This window comes from Macrotis lagotis, chromosome 4, assembly GCF_037893015.1.
Source record: "Macrotis lagotis isolate mMagLag1 chromosome 4, bilby.v1.9.chrom.fasta, whole genome shotgun sequence".
In the NCBI taxonomy this organism is placed as follows: Eukaryota; Metazoa; Chordata; class Mammalia; order Peramelemorphia; family Peramelidae; genus Macrotis; species Macrotis lagotis.
Genome location: NC_133661.1, coordinates 275,552,863 through 275,576,281, shown reverse-complemented (window position 1 = coordinate 275,576,281; position 23,419 = coordinate 275,552,863). Strand labels below are relative to the sequence as shown.

General features: G+C 35.8%; 1 long non-coding RNA gene across 1 annotated transcript; it reads right to left on the bottom strand.

The window, feature by feature from the left end:
- Positions 1-6,498: 6,498 nt before the first annotated feature.
- On the bottom strand, positions 6,499-22,018 carry LOC141520420 (uncharacterized). Its single transcript, XR_012477616.1, has 5 exons — positions 21,848-22,018; positions 12,138-12,223; positions 10,880-11,015; positions 6,998-7,086; positions 6,499-6,714 (listed from the first exon to the last, which is right to left on the bottom strand). It is a non-coding gene; the product is annotated as an uncharacterized LOC141520420 (long non-coding RNA).
- Positions 22,019-23,419: the final 1,401 nt, after the last annotated feature.

Sequence of the window (23,419 nt, the reverse complement as noted above, 5' to 3'; positions counted from 1 at the left end):
TCTTCAATAACAGTGTTCTTTAACAACAAGAAAGCTTTTAATAATGTTATTTTGGGCTGAGTTGAACTCAACTCAATAGAGGGAAAAACTCTCACTTCTTATATAATTTATCAACAAATTATCTACTAAATGTGACTTTGAAGGTTTGAGGAGTATTAGCCATGACAAATATCACTGAGTTCTTGTTTGGTTTTTAGTTCCAATTGCCCTTGGCATGACTGTTCTAGACAGTTTCTTATAATAAACCCAAGGATGATACATATATAGTTCTCTTGAGAGGCAGTTATTAACCCAGGTAGAGAACTCAGTCTGTTACAGGTATAAATATTTATTCTGAAAATGATATTTAGAAGAATCCACTATTATTCTTGCAGAATGCAGTGGAGGATGGAGGAAGAGCTACAAATCTTATACAATAAGATTTCACACAAATTAACTCAGGGCAAAAAAAATGTATATGTTGACAAGAGATTGCAAGCAGTTATGCTTCAAAGAAAAATGTAACTTATACCTTAATAAGAATCTGTATTAAAAGTTTCACAACTGCATATACAATTCTTTTTCAATCCTTTGTTTAAATGAAATCTGTCAGTCAACAAGCATTTATAAAATGCCTATTATGTGTCCCCACTGTACTAATCTCTAGGAATACAATGGCAAAAAATAGTCCATTATTTCTAGGAACTCACATCCTAATAGGAAAGACAACATATAAATAACCAGTTACATAAAAGATATACACAAGGTAGATGGAAATTAATCTGAGAAGTAAAGGCAATAAAAGCTGGAATAACCGAGAAAAGTCTGCAGAAGGTAATTTCTGAGCTGAGTCTTGAAGGAGGTCAGGTAATAGAAACTGGAGGTGAGGAGGGAGACCATTGCAGTCATGAAGATCAGTCAGTGCAAATATAGAGTTGGGAAATGAAGTACTATATATAAGGAACAGCATATTTTTTTATGATTGCCAATTTCATGCTAAATAAATAAGCAAACAAATAAAACACTTATTAAGTACTAAGTGCCAGCTATGGCACTAGGCACAGGAGGGAGAGCAGCAAGATAATTGATGGGAAGGATAATATAAAGGTAGCTTCACTTAATATATGGTCCCTGTAGCATCATATCGTGTGATTGGAATCACATGAAAGTTGAAAAATGGATAAATAATAAAGCATATTTGCTATATCAGACTACATGTTATATTGGGGAGGGGAAAGGAAAGGGAGAACAGGAAAAATATGGAATTCAAAATTTTATAAAAAATGAATATTGAACACTATGTAAATAGAAAAATATTTTTAAAACTTTAAAAAAAGGCAATGTGAAAAAAGCATTGACTCTGGAGGTTTTCACATATTCACTGCTACCTACTATCAATGTGGTCTTCATCAAGGCACTTAAATCTTTCTAGGCCTCAATTTCCTTATCTATAAAATATAGAGGTTGGAACTAGATAGCCTCTGATGACCCTTCCACCTCTAGATTCTACAGTTGCACTTTTAACAATCTGGGTCACCAGTACTACAATAGACCATAACTAGTCAGAAGACAAAAACAGTTAATTACAAAAGGTAACATATTTACATAGCATTTACTCTGGCCCAGACACTGGCTAAGCAGTATGTGAAGGCTACTACTACTGTTTATAATTATTATTTCATTTACTCCTCACAGCAATGCTATAAGGTAGGTACTATTATTATTTCCATTTCAGAGATCAGGAAATTAAGGCAAACACTTCAGGTGACATAGCTACTGTCTAGGGATGAATTCATACTAATCTCTTCCTGCCTACAAGCCCAGTTCTCTATCCATTGTGCTATCTAGGTGCCTGTTTTTTCTCAGGTCATAGCTTGGGAAATCCATAGGTGGGAAATCCAGATGCAACTGGATTAGGCCTTTCTCTGTTTCACCCCCAAAATTCTGAGTTTATTTCAATGCAGGGATTTCTGGGCATTAATCCATCTCTCTTCATTATGCTCATCTATCTACTTAATTTTCTCAAATAGATGCTTCTTTCTAATTTACAGAAATTCCTCTCTAGACAGAATAGAAGCTACATCCTTGCCAGACCACAGTGACTCTTCACTGACTGAGTATCTTTAAATAACTTGATGTAGTTTTCTGGACAGTAACAAAATAGATAACCAGTTTCTTTTGTGAAGGTTAAGCATAAAGCAGGAAATGGAATGTGTTAACTAGAGGTAGAGGAAAGCAGTTATTCAAGCAGAAGTGTGACTACTGGTTGGATTCCTTTTTGCTAGAATTGGATGACACTGAATAATTTGTAGCTGATATAACTTGAAATCCTCCTCTCCTCCACCCCCTCAGTGAACCAGCCTACACTATTAAGTGATGCAAGGCTAACTGCAACTATAACTAAAAAATTTTTTTAGACTTGAAATCCTAAGTAGATTACATAGTGAGAATTATTTTTATTATTATTGTTATTATTATTATTATTATTACTATCTCTCCTGGTCACATCAAAGAGGAAGAGGAAAAGTGAAAGATCATGAACAGAGAAGAAAATAGATAATGTGTAGAGGGAGAGGAAAGTAGAGAAGAGATTCAAGGGCAAGTGCTTCCTAGAGCCCCTGTTTCCTGAGAAATTCTATACTTTAACCCTTCATGACCAGACCCAAGGAGTCCTCTTTGGAATTAACAAAAGTCATCTAAAGACAGGAAATTGGAATCCAAAAGAATGAAACTAGAAAATCTGGAAAATGGGCTCAGATACTATGATCAATTGGAATCCACCTGCAACAGTATCTTACTTAGTTCAATATCTTTATTCTCTGAAGCAAAGCAAAAATGCCCAATCCCATTAGTCTGAAAGAACAAAAAATAGGGAGCAAAAGACTGGTAGTAAACATTGTTTCGACAATGCACCTTAGAAAAATTAGCAGAATAATTAGTTAAAATAGACAAAAGCTGAAAGAAGGGAAAAAATTTTAAACATTTTTAACAAAACTATTTCAATGAAAAGACAAGAGATCTGCGTTCAAATTTTACTTTGCTACTTACTTAAAGTGTGAACTTGGGCAAATCCTATAATTTCTCTGAAACTTAAGTTTCTTCCCTACAAAATGAAGATGCTAAAGTGGATGAGCTATGAAGTCTCTTCAATTTCTTAAAATATTGTCTAATTACTAATAAGTACATCAAAATGAAAGCAAAATCTTTTGGAGAAATGAATGATTTCACATAAAGAAATGCTAATGGATAATAGATGAATAGAATAAGTTTACATATACACATAAATGCACACATACGTATATACCTATTTGTGTCTATTATAAAATTATTTTTAAAAGGCACTTCTAGGGTGGGGGGAGGGAAGAAAAAAATTTATGTGATAATTTTGTTGAATATTTGAAAGGAATGATATGTTGTACATAATAGATTTACAATTTCATACACATTCATCTTTTCTATTGTACCATGTTATGTAAACACTTGTTTTATTCCACGAACTTAAAAATAAAATTAAAAAAATAAAGAAATGCCTAAAGTGAAAAATTATTATTGCCAGAAATTTCTAGAACTGTAGAGAAAAGCAAGCAAAGGGTCAAGTGAAAAATCTCAAAGAAATAAGGTCAGAAATTAGTCCTAAGAAAGAAAGAGAGACAGTTTAACCAGAAATTAGTGATTTAAGAACAAAAGGAAGAAAATTCTCCAAAACAGTTGATATTCCTAAAAAGAAAATTATAGAATTGGGAAGCAAAAAATCAGAGGCAGAAGGAAAGATAATAGGAAAACTAATTTGAAAATGATTAGAGGAATGCATTTAAGAACTTTACAAAGCGGGGCGGCTAGGTGGAGTAGCCCTGGAGTCAGGAGTTACCTGGGTTCAAATCCAGTCTCAGGCACTTAATAATTACCTAGCTGTGCGGCCTTGGGCAAGCCACTTAACCCCATTTGCCTTGCAAAAACCTAAAAAAACAAAAAACAAAAAAAAGAACTTTACAAAGCAATAATAATGAATTCAAAAGTAGGGTGTAAAAAAAGAATCAATGTAAAAGAAATCCTGACTACATTATTCTAAGAACTATAGAAAAATTGTCCAGAAATATTGGGAGAAGATGGGAAAAGTACAATTTGAGAAAATCCAGAAAATGCCAAAAGAAAGAAAACCTAACTTTAGCTTATAAAGAAACATCATAGATCAAGTTCTCTAACTATAACAACAAAGAAGAAATTTTACATAAAGGAAAAGTCCTTTCAAATTTCAAAGAGATCTGATCAAGATAAGAGAGGATTATGTTGTGATTAAAAGAACTCCAAAAGAAAATTGGCATCTGATATTTCAAAGAACAAAGGAAATCTATTGGCATACCAAATAGCATAACATATAAAACTTAAACATCAACGAAAACAACTGTTTGTTCATCAAAGGGGATGAATTAAAATCATTTCTTTAAGAATTCATAAATAAATATTCTGAAGGAGAAGGGATGCAAAAGAGGGACAGATCCCTGAAGGAAGAATCAAAGTAGGGAACCACAAGTAGAAAGGGATAAAACTGATAGCAGCCCGAAGCACCCACACAACTCTGCTGAGAAGGGTTTGGCACCTCCAGAAATAAGTTTTAATAAGACTAGATCACTTACTTTTGATGTTAACTTCTACTAAGGGGAAGATATTGTTGGAACCTGAGAAGAAAGAACTGAATAGAAAATAATAAATTGAAAAGGTATGGTTTCAAAAGGTACAACCAATGAGGGGAAAACACAGGATAAGACCCCCCAGGAACCAGCAAACAATTATTTAAGAAGCATTCCTTTTTTTTTTAGGTTTTTGCTAGGCAATGGGGTTAAGTGACTTGCCCAAGGCCGCACAGCTAGGTAATTATTAAGTGTCTGAGGTCAGATTTGAACTCAGGTACTCCTGACTCCAGAGCCAGTGCTCTATACACTGCGCCACCTAGCCACCACCTTAACAAGTATTTCTAAGACCTTGCCAACATCAGGTGCTGGGGTAAACCCTGGAATTACAAAGGAAAAATAAAAGTAAAACCACAAAATCACCCCAATCTCAAGTTACATGCTATTAAGTAAGATAACTTGTAATTAAATTGGTAAATTCAGGATATAGATTAGGACTAAGATAGCCTCAAGAGGTGAAGGCTGTAGCCTTCCAAAGAACCAAAGCCAGTATTTGATCAATCTTGAAGGTAATCAGGGATGTCAAGAGAGAGTAGGAAGAGGTTAGAGCATTTGTACTCTATCATGTCATCTGTGGCATGACTTTGAAATAACAGAAATGATCAAGATAAAGTGGGAAAAGTTCACTTATCTGAATCAAGGATGGAGACCAGATTCTGGTGAGAGAGAAATGAGATGGTTAAAACCAGAAAGCATGACCAGAAAGAAAATTAATGAGCTCTGTTTGAGATATGTTGAGTTTGAGAAATCCTGTTTGGAATAACACAAAAGGCAATGGTGGAATTAGATCTCAAGAGAGAGAGAGAGAGAAAAAGAGAGAGAGGATGGCTGGATAACTAGATCTGGGAATTATCTTTAAAGAAATCATAATTGAATCAATTGTGGCTAATGAAATCATCAAGTGATCAAAAAGAGAACAAGGCTGTGGACAGTGCTTTCCAGGGCACTCACAGTTGAAATCACAAGCATATTAGATCCAGCAAAGGAGACTGTGAAAAAAAAAAACAGTCAAAAAGAAAGGAAGAGAACCAAGAGAATATTGTCATGAAAAATCAAAGAGGAGACAACATTCCTTAGGAGAAAGAAATCAACAAATGTCAAATGCTTCAGAGAAATCTAAGATGAAAACTGAGAAAAGATTAATAAATTTGACAATTAAGAAGTCATTGTTAATTTTGGAGAGAATAGTTTCAGTTTAATGATATCAGAAGCAAGAATTCAGGAAGTTTGAGTTAGAAAAGGAAATACTGTGTGTGTGTGTGTGTGTGTGTGTGTGTGTGTGTGTGTATAAACCATATATACAAGTATAAATGAATTGTTCAAACATTTTAGGAAAGAAGGGAAAGGGTGATATAGAATAACAGCTAGTGGGAATAGTAGTATTAAATGAATTTTTTTTTGAGAATGTGGTATGAGCATCTTTGTAAGCAGCAGAGAATCAGGTTAGATACAGAGACATCAAGGAATACAGAATCACCTAGAGAATATAGTAGGAAATAGGATTAAATGTGCCTGAAGAGGGCAAGGAAATAGTTATCCTCTTCATCAGGGATTGGAGTAAAGTAGGATAAAAGGGAGAATGATGTCTAGGTGATATGAGACAAAGAAAAGGGGGAAAGATGAGAGTAAGCACAAACAAAGAAGAGACTGCATGCCAACTTTAGGAGAAGAGTTGTGATGGGCAGTGATACTTTGGAATGGTGTCCTATTAGGTCAGATTTGATATTGAAATAAAGAAGTCCTCTTTAGTTGGTTAATAAAATGATGTGTTTATCCATAAGCACAGACAGTATATTCAACAAGAATACCTCAGCTCTCCCCTTACCTCCACATGATCAGTAGGACAAGATGTGGCATCTTGCAAGGTTTTCAAGTCTTAAAAATCCCAAATTCTCATAAGTAGAGTTTTCTGTAGCCTCAGGTAATCAGGAAGCCACTTCAATTTGTACTTTGTCATGCTAAGGTAGTCATAGCTTGATCCTTAGTCTCTGGGCCCATCAAGTCCCAGGAACAATTTTATCACTTTTAAATGTGTTGCATATGATAGCTAGTTAGAGAGAGAGAGAGAGAGAGAGAGAGAGAGAGAGAGAGAGAGAGAGAGAGAGATCAATAAGAACAAGAACCATTACTAGACCAGAAGATGATGATGTTTGCCTTTTCCATTTTCTTTTAAGCGATCCCTCTTTACTCTAGAGCCATATATGTGAACTGATTTCAGTCCTGTGAAAACTTAGCCTCTAAAGAGAGGGACTAGGTTGTTCCTCAAACTCTTTGGATCCTTGCATCTCCACCACTAGATCCCGGAAAATCCAAAAACACAAAATCCTTACATTTGGTTCATGGTTTTCTCCAACAAAAGGAAGTAGAAAGGTGCTTGAACAGCATTTTAGATCAGGTATAGAAGTGCTCTTTATTTACTCTGTACAAAAGAAAATTTTAACATGCATAAGAATCACAAGCATAGATTAACATGAAAACTTGAAGCAAGCAACAACAATAGTAAACTTCTGTCACATTCTCTTGGAAAGTGGGTCTTAAACATCAACACATAAAGTATTTTGTGGGACTGAAGAACAGGCAGTTTACATTTTATGTTTCCTCTACACTGACCCAATAACTCATATTACATTCATACTTTCTGGCAAACCAGAACAGAAGTTTTACTCATCTTCCTGATGGTAATCATCCTCTTCCCCTACTGTCAGGAAGGACCAAAAGGAGAAAGAAAAAATGGCAAATATCAAAATCATACAAAAGTATTTTTGAAATAGCAGACATCATTTAAGCAAGTAAAACCAAGGTTAAAGCTACACACCAATGAATTTATTCAATGTAACCAAGTTATTTCTGTATGGAGTATATGTAATGGCTTAGGTCCAAGTACAGAATCAAAGGACACTCCATCAGTAACATTCTCATTAACTCAGACAACAATATATCAAAAGAAGAGTCAAACAAATTCTGAGTTATGTGTTTGAGGAAACAGATGTGTATATGATAGCAATTCAAAATCCAATTATTGCCATTTTAAATCTTAAAAAGGCTATTTTTAAAAAGTCTGAATTTGTTCATCAATGTAGATTATTCAGCAAAATGGGAGAAACTAATCGATCATGGTATGTTATAAAAATATAGCACCTATTAATAAGTAACAATTTACCTGGCAACTAGAATTTTAGATCAAAAGTTCACCATCCTTCATTGACTAACCAATGACAAATCTCAGTACAAACCTCAAAATATCCTAACAAAATGACATCAATAAACTATACTGAAAATATTACCATTGTCACAGATCAAATTATTGCCAAAGATCATTTGGAAATAACATTTATCCATAAAAAATTGAAAATAATGTTTTTGATAGGTGTTATTATTCCCAAGGTTCATGAAATACTAAGTTTTCAGAAATTTAAATCAAAAGAATCCAGAATTAAATAACATGCATATGATCTTTGTTTTCCTATAGAATACTGGAGTTGTTCCAAGGATGATTCCATTAAGCCTCTAAAGAATGACCTTTCATAATAATACTTTTATTCTACTATATACTATTTTATACTATTTACTATTCATAAAATCATTTTAATTCTCAATTTATAATAGCATTTATAATGTATTGTATAATGCACTGTAAACTTTAAAATTATTATGTCATCTGCTCTTCATAACAATTCTGGGAGAAAATGCTGCTATATTCTCCATTGTATAGATGAGGAAACTGAGGCTAAAATAGATTAACTTGTCCAGGATCACCCAGTAGTGTCAGGATTTGAACTCATTTCTTCATGATTCAAGGTTCAGCACTTGATCTACTTGACACCCAGCTACCTCATTTCTTCAAAAAATCTAATTGAAATTGTACCCGAGTCTTATTTTTCTTTGAGTTTTTTATTATATTTGATTTATAATTATTCTGTTCTGAATGTGTGAGGATTCTTTTTTTTGCTCTTTCTTTCAGCCTTGCTTACTACTTTAGACTTTTCTATTTTGAATTCTGCTGGATCCAGGTGATATTTCCTTAGGGTACTGAGTATCATCTCATGCAAGTATCTCAGACACAGCTCCCAGAATCTACAAGTTTCAGTACACCCTCTTGGTCTGAGCTTTGCAAGTACCAATTTGGGTTAGGTGTGAGGAAAAATATGTGTGTGCTTCATTCTGGTTGAAGCTCCAGTAGATTGCTCCCGGACTCAACTATTGTTAGCTATCTAAAGAATTCTGCAAGGTTCAGAATGGCAGAAGTACAAGTTTTCATTTGGTCTAGGCTCACAATGCAGGTCTCAGACTGGATTGGGGTCTGGATCTGAAATGCTACTCTACTTCCAGGTTCAGAGCCATACAGCTCCTGCCAGATCCTTTTCCCACTCCTTGCCCATTACTACTCATCCTACTATACATTACTACTACTTCTCTTGGTCAACCATCCCTAAGACCAGAGCTCCCTTAGTCTGCACTGAATCTGTGATCCTGTTCTGAGACTAGAGTAACAAAGCTGCCAGTTAATACCTCTTCCTGCTCCTACATACCAACAGGATAGTCTGTGCTAGATCAGGGACATCTTCTTGCTCTAATACACAACTGGTAATTCTTTATTCTAGTCCTCATTCTGGACTCCACATGGTGCTCTCTTGGCTAGACTACAACTCAGAGTCCACAGATTTCTCTCTCTCTCTCTCTCTCTCTCTCTCTCTCTCTCTCTCTCTCTCTCCTTCCTTATGTCAACTTAAATTGGAAAAATGGCACTGCTATTTTTTTCTTTAATTTCCCAATCAAGATTCAGTCTGATATATTTCTAGATATTTGCAGAATAGTTGTGAATGGGAGCTAGGTAGTGCTGCTTCCTTCTTCTCCACCAACTTGGTTTATTTTGGTTTTTCTAGTATTATATCAATTCATTAATCATTGGAGAAATCTTAAATAAATTCAAAGTACCAATCAATAAATCAATAGTTATAGATGGCCTAAAAACTTCATCATTCCTAGCCCTTTCTGTGACTTTATCAACACTAATGATGATATAGAAGATGTCCAAACAGGAGTGAAGCTGCTTATACATTTTCATCACTTCAGTAAGTTGCAATGACCAAAAAAAATCAACATCTAGTGACTATCTGACTGACATTAAGCAGGAAATACTCTTTCTTTGAACTGCATTCAAAGCCTTTCCTGTAATTTAGAGCCTATTCTCCACTAACAAGGTTTACAATTCCCTTGCGACCTCCACACCATAATAAGACATTTTACTACGGCTTTTGTGGAAGATGTCTTCCATGTGTGATGAAGATAAAATACCACCCATAAACTTCTATCTGACTTACTCTTGTTGTCAATGAAAATTAGGGTAGCCAGTTAAAGATAAAGATGTAGGTTACTGAAAAATGAAGGAATTCTTGTGCCCCTGGGATTTCAAAAACTGCTCAGGATTCATTATAAAATATTGCAAAGTATACAGATTAAATGAATTACAAAAGACTAGAAGAGGTTACTTGGAAGACAGAGATAAGGAGAAAGAGAGAAAGGAAAATAGTCGGGCAGAGCTGACTGGGCCAGAGAGGGAACCAGCCCTACCTAAGCTGGGGTCCAGGTCAGATTTTTATAGCCTTGCCCATTATCTGGACATTGAGGCCAAAGGGGAAATCCTTCCCTCCTTTCATGACTGAAACCAGGTAGAAGGCTGGAAGCTGGGCATTGGGAATGAGGAGATGGATAAATTTTACATTTAACAGTGAAATAATAGGAGCCAATTTACAACTCAGGAGCAGACAACATTTTACACCTAAACAAAACCCAACAGCACAAAAGATTACAAAAATCTATTTCCAACCACAAATCTCCCACATTCACAATTCTCTGCATCACCTTGAATAGTTCACATCAATGTCAGAAAACTTCAGCACATACTTCTTAAGCACCTACTGTGTGCAGAGAATTGTTTTTGGATATATAAATGCACAAGAAAGATGCATATCAATTCTTATGCAAAGAGGGGGGAAGAATTGTTATTGAGTTGTGAAGAAGGAGCTATGTGGAATCAGGGAAGAAACATGGTGGGGGAGAGAAATTAGCATATCAACTACACATTAAAGAAAAATTCAAGGCTAACAATCAGGTGAGATATTGAGCATACTACAGAATAGGCACCTATTCTCTTTCTCTATTTGTTTTCTAAGACCAGGGTCAAGTAAATATGATGAAAAAAAAAAATTTACCAAAGCATCTCTTGTTTAACCAACAGATTGATGACACAGGTGCATGCAAGTTTATAAGTCCAGATGCATTTTCTAAGATGGAAGTAGGAGGAGTAGAAAGCTTTGGTCAAATATATCTTTGATAGGTAATTCTTGCCTGTAAAGTTAAAATATGCAGAAAATAGTAATTTCCACACTGTGAAATTTCTAGGTATCAATCAGAGAATAATATCCAAAGTTGCAGAGTTCACAAGAACCCAGAATTCTATTGTTCAACCGGATTCCTCAGTGAAAACTTCTTGTCTTTTTAAAGTAAACCCTACTAATTAGGAAATTACTTTCTCTTCAGGACCTGACTTTAATCAGGCTTACTTCCTTTTGCTCTGCATTATCCCCTACAAGAATCAATACCAAAACAAGAAAAGAAGATGAGATCTTGCCAGAAGATCATTCTAGGCAGGTTGCCTCATGGAATGCTACTGTAGGAATTCCACAGGAGGAATTAATCCATACACTTCAAAAATAGTGACAGAAAAATCTTCTCAGCAGACTTATTCCACAGCCAATGGGGCTGGTGTAACCACCTGTCAGATTCACAGCTTTAGCTTCAGTTTTTAGGAAAATAGCACGTGTCTTCTCTACCTCCTACTGAGAGTGAATCACTCTTGCCAGCTCTCAAGCAGAGAGAATTTGGCTACACTAGTAGAATTCAGCTACAGTCTATTAAACTAAAGCTACCTTTGAAGTTGGTTAACAAGTAAAAAGTCCCAATTTTTCTTTCTATTTAAACTGAGATTCAAGGAAGAAAAAAGAGTCAGTGGGAAAAATTTTCATTTTGCATATCTGAATGTATGGCATTAATAAATCCTTGAAGATACTCAGATCAAAACAAAAACCACAATGAAAGATCATTAATTCCATTCCCTTTGCTTTTTCAAAAATAGAAAAGTGACTTTTTAATGCTCCTAGAAGTCTGCATGTGCATCTTTTAGGCAAAGGAGAGTGAATACCTTTCCTTATACTCTATGTCATTGTTTCTAGTATTTCATAGTATTGCATATTCCTAAAATATTTTACTCTCATTTCTAATTCTTCAGTAACAGTCTTCTATTGAATATTAGAATATATCACTCTATTACAAATGAAACAGAAAAATCAAATTACTTGTCTAAAATCACAAAACAAGACAGTTCAAGTATAAGTGCCCAAAGCAAGACCTGAAAATAACTCAGTCACCAATTCCCATTGCTCTTCTTGAAGAATATTTCTTCAAAAGTACCTTTCTAGGCAGTCCCCAATTCTTTTGTTGTGTAGTTCTTGGCACAATTCTCCTTTGTTCACCTTTTCAGTTTATCAGAGGAGCATCTGGAAAGGATTTTTAAAGGATGAAATAAGATTATTGTAAAAGACTGCTCCATTTGCACATCCATATTTTTCTGCTGACTCCAAAAACTTCCATTGTTAAAACATTGAATCACAACATGCATATGTTGGGCTTTGGGGGTAGTCTAACTCCATGGTTTCATCTATGTACAACATTCCCCCAGTTGTAAAGCCTTCATCCACCAAATCATATCTGAAATTTCCTGAGTCAGTTGAGTGGTGATCTAGCTAGACTGCATCACAGACAAGACCTGAGTCTAAATCTTCTTAATTCCAACATCAATTTGACATTGGCTAACTTAATAGGCAAAAATTGACAAATTAATTGATTTTATCATCATCATGATCATCATCATCATCATTGATATTTTACTATTGTCTACCAATTGTTGTTTGTCATTCATTCTTGAAGAAGACCTTAACATCATGGAGGTGATGTATGACAAGCACATAAATTGGATTTAAATTAGTGGCCACTAATTAAAGATTCTGAAAATGATCAAGGAAGAAATATAATCAACTTTCAATTGTCCATTTGAAATGACCAGGAACAGCAAAAAATAAAATTCAGAGAAAAGCAGCAAACATTCTTTTCAATCAGTAGTATGTCATCTTGCCTGAGAAGTCAAGCCTCAAACAGATACAGCACAGGTGTTATAAATGTGCTATAAATGATTTGGAAGACTGAATTCCTGGTTTCTTTCTTATCTCTCACACTAACTCTATGCATTATTCTGAATCACTTTGTCTGCAAATTTAAAATCTAATATATGATCTATTTGTAAACAGGGAATATCATTGCAAAATAATGATAACTTTGTATTTGAATTATTTAAAGGAAAAAAACTTTCAATTTATGGCTGAACTCTCAGACAGATACATGGATTTCACCTACTCCAACACTCTTAAAGAGGAGGAAACTGGGGCACAACTGGGATAACATAATTTATAGAAGGACAAGTAAAAGAACCTGGAACAAGGACCCAGGTTTCCTAACTCCTCAACAAATGTTCTTGTTTGATCTCTTCTTTCATAATAAAGTCACAGAACTTTAGCACTGAAAGGAACTTTAGAAATATATCCTTACAATTTTTTCCATCAGTCTAGGTGTGAAATGTTGAGGGCCTGCACAAGACCAAGGGCACTTTCAGAAGAGAAAATGGGACATATTAAAGAGATGTTGAAAATATGAAATCAAAAGGCCTTGTAACTAAATTGAATTTGAAACTGTGAGAAGAGGTATTGAGAAGCCATGAATGACTCCTTCCACCAGGGACTGGGATAATGGTGCTGCCTTTGAGCATAATAGGAAAGATGCGGAGGAGAAGGGGAGGATTTTAGGGAAAGATAGTGAGTTGAGTTTTGGACTTTTTGAGTTTGAGAAGTTTGCTGGATATCCAGGCACCCAATTCAGTATGTCTGAAAGGCAGTTGTAAATGTGAGATTAGACCTCAGCAAAGAGGTTAAGGTAGATTTGAGAGTCATCAGCATAGAGATGGTAATTAAATCCATGGGAGCTGATGAAATCACCAAGTCATATTGTGGAAGAGGAGAAGAGGAACTAGTTCAGAACCTTGAGGGACACCTAAGGTTAAAGGGCATGTTTGATAAGGAATGATCAAATGGTAGGAGAACAGAGAGAGTAGTGTCTTAAAAACATAGGCTAAAGAAAGTATCAAGGAGAAACAGCACATAACAGTGTCAAAGACTGCATGTAGTGAGACTGAGGAAAATGAGGACTGAGAAAAGGTCATCTGATTTGGCAATTAAGACATCATTGGTAATTTTGGAGAAAGCAGTTTTGTTAGAATGATGAGATAACAAAATTGTAAGGTGTTAAGAGGAAATAAAGTAGAAGCATCTAACAGATCATTTCATTATTGCATGCAATCTGTCCTAGTTAGTGTTGTTACAAATCTTTGCCCTACACTTCAACTTTCTCAGTGTGTTTCAGCCTGTCAGATAGAATACCAACAAGGAATAGTAGCAAATCACTTCTATAAAACCTTCTACTTAGGGACTGCTCTCTTATTTTATGAGGTTGGATAAGTTCTTACTATTGGATCACATCCCTAATGCTCATCTTCATTATTGCTGCTATTTTCTTCTCCTATATCTTTATTCTCAGAGAAACTTAATACATTTGGGGAGGTTTTGCAAGGCAATGGGGTTAAGTGACTTGCCCAATTTACACAATTAAGGAAGTATTAAGTGTCTGAGGTTGGATTTGAACTCAGGGTCAGTGGTCTATTCATTGCACCACCTAGCTTACCCCCAACTTAATACATTTTTATAGGAAAAGTTCTGGGACTGAAGTCATATTTCCCTCTATAGTTCCTTTCTCCAAACCTATTTATTTGTGCTCTTAGAAATTATAACAACTATTTTCTGCTTTGATGACATATTCTCTGAAAACTAAGAATTCTGTATCTGGCTGCTGAATATGTTGAAACAGGTCACTTTCATTTTTCTGATCTATTTTCACTAGAAATGTTAAAAATAATCAGTGAACTTATACCCTTTATCAAAAAAAGATTGAAATGGGTACATGATTTAGATATAAAGGGTGATACCATAAACCAATTAGGAGAGTTTACCCATCAGATCTATGGAGAGGAGAATTTATGAACAAACAAGAGATAGAGGACATTATAAAATGCAAAATGGATAATTTTGATTACGTTAAACTGAAAAGATTTTGCACAAACAGAACCAATGCAACCAAGATTAGAAGGAAAGCAGAAAGCTGGGAAACAATTTTTACAGCACTGTTTTTGATTAAAAGACTCATTTCTAAAATATAGAGAGAACTGAGTCATTCCCCAATTGATAAAAGGTCAAGTAATTTGAACAAGTAGTTTCAGATGAAGAAATTAAAGTTAAATATAGTCATGTGAAAAAATGTTCTAAATCACTATTAGAGAATGTAAATTAAAACAGTTCTGACTTACACCCATCAAACTGACTAATATGACAGGAAAAAATTATAGATATTGGAGAGAATGTAGGAAAACTAGTACACTAATTCACCATTGCTGGAGTTGTGAACTGATTCAACTATTCTGGAGAATAATTTAGAATTATGCCCAAAGGGCTATAAAACCATGCATATGGATTCAGCAATACCACTGCTAGGTCAATGTTCCAAAGAGCCCATTAAAAAGGGAAACAGACCCATATGTACAAAAATATTTATAGTAACTCTTTCTGTGGTGCCAAAAAATTCTAAATAGGGATATTCATATATGGCTGAACAAGTTATGTCATATGAATGTAATGGAATACTATTGTTCTATAAGAAATGATAGGCAGGCAGATTTTAGGAAAAAAACCTGGAAAAACTTATATGAATTGATGCTGAGTGAAGTGAGAAGAACCAGAAGAACACTGTACATGGTAACAGCAACATTGTTATAATGATCGACTATGATAGACTTAGCTTTTCTCAGCAAGTTGATCAAAGACAGATATAAAGGTTTTATGATGGAAAATGCCATCCACATGCAAAGATAGAACTAGGGGCCTGAATGCAGGTCAAAGCATACTATTTATACTTTTTTAATTTGTTTTTTCTTTCTCATGGTTTGTACCTTTTGTTCTGATTCTTCTTTCACAACATGACTATATGGAAATATATTATTTGTTAGCCAATATCAGATTTGCTGTCATGGGAATGGGGAAGGGAAGAAAAGGAGGGAGAAATTTTACAAAACTGAATGTTGAAATAAATGTTGATTAAATATGAAAAGAAAGAACTGGAAAAAGAAAACATCAAAAAAATAACCAGGGAATGCTCAACTTAGAATTATCCCTAACTATATCTATATTACCATTATTTCTCTTCAACAATAATGTCAGTCACCATGCCATTTTGCTCTCATTTTGCCCCAACTATTGCCAAAATGTCAGATTCCACGTTAAGGTAGCTTGGCAGTTGAGGGCCAAAATTGGAATATAAGATACTAGTTGAACATTTAGCAGTGACCTAAAGGAAATTTATTTAGCCACAAGAGTAGAGCACTTGGCTTAAGTAAATGCCCCTCTCATCTCCTTATAAACATGCTCTCCTCATTTGGAAAGATGTGGTGATTGCCACTTAGTACAATGAGGGTATATCTGCCAAGGCTGAAGGTCACTGACTCCATGTGAGCTGATGTCTTTATTGTTATTAAGTGACCTGGAAGCAAGGCAGACAGTAACATAGCTTAAACCTTATCCCCCTGAACCAATCAAGACTTAGAGACAGTTTTCTTGGGTTTTTTTAGAGAAAAAAATAGCTAGACTATATATAAGGGGCTCTTGTAGATGTTACTAATTATAGCTAAAATGATATGTAAAATATGTATTTCATAACTGTGACAGGAAGTCAATAATTTATCTGTTCTGTCATCTATAGAATCACTTTTTGTAAATTGAAAAATATGAACAGGAAGTGACCTCTTGTTCTTTACTCAGTCAAACTATACTTTAAGTGACTAGTTCCTTTCCTGAATCAGAATACCTTTGACCTGATTTTAACAAGGTACAAAAATGTGAATATTTTGAACCCAAACTGAAAGTCCATTAAGCACCCACATTCATTACCCTACTTGATATTCTAAAGCAACTTGTTATCACTATCAGTAAGGAAAGACAATTGATTTTTGGAGTAGGAAGGAAGCTACTGTTGTGAATAATTCTGATCAGGGCATCAGTCTCTCTCTTATAAGTCTGCTTATATCCAACCTATGAAATTAAAACAAACCCAGTCTTCCAAAGCATTGTTTCTAAACTTGGGCTTATCTTTAGAGCTGATTATAAAGACAGGAGACAAGTGAACCAGGTGAGACATCTGTGTAGCAGAAAAGTGTAACTCTAAGAAGATTAGTAATCTCTCTGCCTTTCCCCAAGTGTATCTGTGTTCCTCTGGTGGTGAGTATCTCCAGGGAGTATGTCATACTGTGTGGTATGCTACAAGCTATTGAAGGTCTTCAAATACAACATTCATCTAAAAGCCTAGGTAATGACGAAATTCTGATTGTTGTATTCCTGCTAACACTTTAGGAGCCCTTCACTATATTCTTGGCTCTATCAGTGCCTTAAAGACATTGGAAATTAAAAATCACAGGACCCTCATAGCCATGAAAATGTAAAATCTTTAAAAGTCAAATATCGTCTTTAAGAATTTCATTCCAGAATGATCCTCCAAATATTATGTAAGAGTCAAATCTTATATTGGAATCAATCCAACATTAAAAATAAATTCTACATACACCTCCCCCTTTAGTGTTTTGTGACTCACCTATGAAATGTTTTCTTCTCCAAATTTATCCTTTTGTCCAAAACTTTCATTTACTGCCTATGTTGGCTTCTACCTTTATTGTCTAAAATAATCAATCAACAAGCATTCATTAAGGATTTGCTCTATATGGGGTACTATGATAAGCATTGGGGATATAAAGAAAGACAGAAGTATGATATCTGCCCTGAAGTAGTTTATATTCTAATGGGGTAGGCAAGCAACCATGTATAAACAAAATATGTGTAGGAAAAATGAGAAAGAATCTCAGATGGAAGGCATGATTGAGAGAGAGGTTGAGAAAGATGCCTTACAGCAGGTGGGATTTGAACTGAATCTTGAAAAAAGCCAGGGAAGTCAAGTGAGTAATTCTATGATAGGAAAGTAAACAGCAGATTAGCAAAAGAAAAATTTAATAATAAGCATGATATTTCTCATACTATGCCTTATAGGCAGTAAGATATTTTGCCTGTGTTCATGATTGGTCCCACTTAGAAAAATTGTCAGAATATTAGCTTCTTATATTTGCTTAAGTAGCTAACATAGCTAAGCAGAAAAATAGAATATTGGTCATGGTGCTGACTCAGTCTAGCCCTGGGGAGCTTTAACACTTTCAGGAAACAAGTAAATTCCACTCACAGCAGTACATACTGAGAAATACTGGAGTGGACCTTTTCCCATATAGGTTGCAGTGATGATACAAGAAGTCATTGAACTAACAAGACTCAAACCTGCTGACCCTATCTAAGCAACCTCAGCAATGTGGATATTATTTCATAGTTTACAACTCTGAGTTCTTTGTCATAGAGGATTCATAGAAACCCTCATAGTGTCTATTGATTTGATTCTTCAATCCTGCTTTGGTCTCTTATGAGCTATACCCTTAATTGTTTTAACTTAATTGTTTACCTACAGCTCCTCTGTCAAAATATATTCCTTTTATTTGTCCTAATAGAAGTACCTTCCTCCAGGTTGATTGGATGATTGTTTGATAATCATCATAGTCACTATCTAAGTATGCTCCCCTCTTTTGTCCCATTAGAAATACACTTCCCAAGAATTATAAATAACATCAAATTATAGTCAATTTATACCACATTCTCTTTTCAAGTACCCAATTCTCCTGAGTCAAAGCATCATGCAAAGCAAAATTATTTCATGAATCATTTATACCCCACCCCCAAGCACACTCCCTCTAATTGTAGCCAAAGCATCAAGCAAAGCAAAATCACTTCATGACCTATTCATATTCAGGACCTCTAATTACACTCTTTCCCTCCATTCTTATAGTACTCTACCCATAGCACCACAACCCTCCTTAACTAAAATATTAGTCACACTCTCTCCCTCTGTCTCTATAGTACTTCAACTGTATAGTACTACAACTCTAGATAACTAAAGGATAGACTAAAACAAGATCACTTCATGATCTATTTATGTTCATCCCTTCTAAGTAAATCTCTCCCTTTGTCCCTATAGTACTACAACTTTCCTCAACTAAAGTATTTAATAAAGTAAGATCACATCATGATTTAATTACCTACAGACCTTATAAGTATTCTTCCTCCCTGTCTCAATAGAAAATACAATCCTCATAACCAAAATCACTTGATAATTCATTTATACCCATACCCTCTAAGTACAATCCCTACAACTATACTCAGTCCTCATTAGCTAAGGTATAGGTTAAAGGTTCAACACTTTTGTGATCATGCTTTACCCATATCTTCTCTCTAAGTATGTTTCTTTTTATTATCCTAAGAGAAATACAATTCTAAAGAGTTACAAGTATGTCTTCCCATGTAGGGATGTATACAGTTCAGTTTAATGTTCTTGACTAGTGCTTTTTTTCCCCCTTTCCATCTACCTTTTATTGGATCTCTTGAAGATCAAATTTTCTGTTCAGTTCTGATCTTTTTATCTGAAAATTTTGGAAGCCCTGTATTTCATTGAAAATCTTTCCCCTGAAAGAATATGCTGAATTTTTTGAGGTAGTTAATTCTTGGTTGTAATTCAAGGTCCTTTGCCCTCTGATTCTTTAATGTTGAAGCTGTTAAGTCTTGTGTAATTATGATTGTGCTTCCTTGGTATTTAAATTGCTTCTTTTTGATTGCTTGCAGTATTTCCTTTCATTGAGAATTCTGGAATTGGACTATGATATCCCCCACCCCGAGTTTTTAATTCTGGGGTCTCTTTCTGGAAGAATTCTGTGGATTCTTTCAAGGAGAATTTTGTCTCTTGTCCTAGGATATTAGAGTTTTCCATGATAATTTCCGCAACAATATTTTCCAGACTCTTTTTTCAATTGAGGCTTTCCAATAGATCAATAATCTCTCCTGGTTCTATTTTTCCAGTTGTTTCTTTGTACTAAAAGATATTTTATATTTTCCTCTATTTTTCCAGACTTTTGGTTTTGTTTTGATGGAATCTTATTGTCTCAGAGCCATTTTTGTCCAGTTCTAATTTTTAGGGGCTTATTTTCTTTAGCTAGCTTTTGTTTTTCCTTTTCCAAGTGGTTAATTTACTTTTTGATAAGTTATATTCTTTTTCCAGTTGGCCATTTTTTACCATTAAAGGAGTTGATTTCTTTCACCAATTTTTCAAAATTCTCCTGCAGGACTCTCATTTCTTTTTGACAACTTTCTTCTTCCCCTCTTTTTTGGTTTTTAGTTTTTAAAAATCTTTTTTAAGCACTTCCATGAGATTTTGGATTTGAGACCAAGTCATAAACTCCTTCGAAACTTTACATGTCAGCAGTTTGTCACTTCCTTCTTCTTCTGAGATGGCATTTTTATCATTGCTAACTGAATGGTTAACTTGGTTTCTATGGTTAACATTTTTTTTAGTTTTTTGCTTATTTTGATGGTTGAGCTCTGTTCCTGGAGTACAGGAAATGTAGTCCCAAGGTTTTTGTGCTTATTGTTTGCTTAAGTGTTGCCTATGCAGCCCAGATGTTGCCTATGCAGAGGTTTGTTTTCTCCTTTATGCTCAGGCTTTGCTATGCTGTGGTTTGTTCCAAATCCAGTCCTGTCAGTTGCCCCAGTATTTCCATGTCACAGACTTTGCTGGGACTGGGACTGAGACCCTCCCTATTGGTCTGCTATCAAGCTGGCTTGCTGAGCTGGGACCTGAGCGGTACTATGACTAAGAGCCTCCCTCTGACTTTCCTGCTTTCCCACCTACACTAGGTTTTATTTCTCCTTTACCTAGAAGAGACAGAACTTTACTGAAGATCCTTCATGCTATCTTGAGTTGAGAACTTGTTTTGCTCCTTTTTTTTGCTGGGATCCATAATTTTAAGGTCTATATAGAGGCTTCATTTAAAGTTGTGTCCCAAAAAGCTCCAGGAGCATGCTAGCTTCTCACTGAGATTTTTGCTCCACCCCGGAAGTGTGCCATAAACTTGAGCAACTATCACTGGAAATATAAGTAATATGCCAATTTTGAGTAGGCTGGTGGATCAGATTCAAAAACCATTCAAGAATGAAATGAAATATTCATAGTCCATCTAACAGAAATCAAATAGAAGATTGTTTAGCCATAGCAAGAGAAAGGTATTCAGAATCTAGAAAAGATATTCACTAATAAACAAGTAACCTGAGAACAAAGCTGATTTACAGGCAAATCCATTCTGATAACCTTGTCTGAATTATGATTAATAATAACCATTCACTCAAGAATCATTTTTAATTAACTACTACATGCCAGAAGTGTACTAGATACTAAGGATAAAAAGACAAAAACAGAATAGATCTTACTATATAAAGTTTATATTGAAGAAAGCAAATTATGCATAAAAAATTAAATATAGATGTATACAAAGTAATTTGTAATGGGGCAACACTAGCATCTATAGAGATCAGAATGTATTTTCTTTGAATATGACTCTTAAAGTAAACTTTGGAATAAGTAATAGATTATAGTTAATAGTAGTCATTTTTGCCTTGGGGCTGCCATTTTGGTTGAATGTGAATATTTAACTTAAAGAAGATAGATAAATCTGTGATCAATCAAGCATTCTAGACCATACATTGCCTTTGTCACTCTCACATCCTATCTGTCTCTTCTTCTTTATGATCGCATAGCTAATAGATGCCAATTTTTGCTATAAGTGTGCATTTAGGAAGTTTTATTATGTTTAGGTAAATGGAAGACAGTGTTTGTATTGAGAAAGTCATTAGATGCATGTCTTTAATAGTAGGTGACCATTGCTATTGCAGTTTCCAACTCCATTCCTCCCAAGGACTCCCTGTCAAATCTGGTATCTATGCTGTATCTGAGCCTACTCAAGCATTAAAAGTCATCCAGAATTATGAGCTTGTCCTTACATTGATGATAAGGATCTCTGGGTCTTCATGAAACTTTTCTTTAACTTCATCAGTGTTTGTCATGGTGGAAGAATAGGCACTGATGAGAGTGGCATGGCACTTTCCTGGAAGTAGCAATCTCATTGTCCTGAGTCTGTTTTTCACTCCTTTCTGTAGACATTCAAAAATGTTGACTAGATTAGTTTTGATTGCAAAACCTTCCCCAGTTTCACAGCCCCCTCCCCTTCACTGCAGCCACTCCAGAAAAATGTGTATCCAGCTCCAGCTTCAGTAAACTGGCCTTCATTTGCCAAGAAAACACAGGTGCTGGATCAGCTAGCCCGACACCATCCATATGTGGAACCACTGATTATAGTAAATAGAGAAGTTTTGAAAACTGTGGACAAGTTCACTTTCCTTGGAAATGTTCTTTCCAGGGAGGTACATATTGACAGTGAGGTTCACATACTCATTGTCAGAGCTAGATTAGTATTTAGGAGGCTCTGAAAGAAAGTGTGGGAAGATGGCAACAAGAAGGGATCGAGTCTTAAGAGCTCTCTGATAAAACTCATAAGCTAAGGACTCTAACTAAACTTTTGAGAGACAGAACCCACAAAGGGACCCAGAGAGACAGTTCTCCTACTCAAGGTAACCTGGAAAAGAGCAGAAAGGCTCTGCTCCCCAGGGTCGGAGGGGCGGCCAGCCATAGGGGCTGCCCGCCAAAGTGAAAGAACTTCAGCCTACCGGAAGCAGCCCCAGGGAGCTGGGAGCCATGGCTCACAGCAGTGGGGGAGTCTCCTGAGCTGCACCCCGGGGAGCACCGGGTAAAAAGTGGGGGAACAGCGGGGGACCTCTGCCAGAGCCAGCTTGTGGAGTCCAGCCCTCAGGAAACACAGGGAGCAGCTTGGTCTTTCTGCAGCCCAGATCTGGAAACAGAAGCAGGCGGAGCCTGTAAGCAGGAGCCCCCAGGGCATGAGCCCATTGAGCTGAGGAAGGGGAGTGAAGAGAGAGAGACTGCTGAGCTCTGTCCTCTGCCCCTGAAACAGGACTCTGGGGCTCTGACCACATTCAGATCCGGATCCCAGTTTAGGCCCCCCCCATAGAACAGCAGGCCCCCCCCACCTTGGCCCCATGGCAGAGAGGGGCACTTATGGTCATTCACAGACCAGGAGGGAGGACAGAGCCTCACACACTGAGACCCTTGTGGGAGTGTCTCAAAAGATCAGGAAGCACCCCAAAACCAGGCCCAGGCTGGGAAAATGAGCAAGCAGAGAAACAAAAGGAAGACTATTGAGAAATATTTTGCAAATGAGCCCAAGAAGGATCAAAATATTCAGTCTGAAGATGAGGAAGCACAAGTTCCTGCATCTAAAGACTCCAAGAAAAACAGAAATTGGGCTCAGGCTATGACAGAGCTCAAAAAAGACTTTGAAAATCAAATGAGGGAGTTGGAAGAAAAACTGGGAAAAGAAAGGAGAGAGTGATGCAGGAAAAACATGAAAATGAAGTCAGCAGCTTAGTCAAGGAAATCCAAAAAAATGCTGAAGAAAATAGCATGCTAAAAACCAGCTTAGGTCAAATGGATAAAACAGC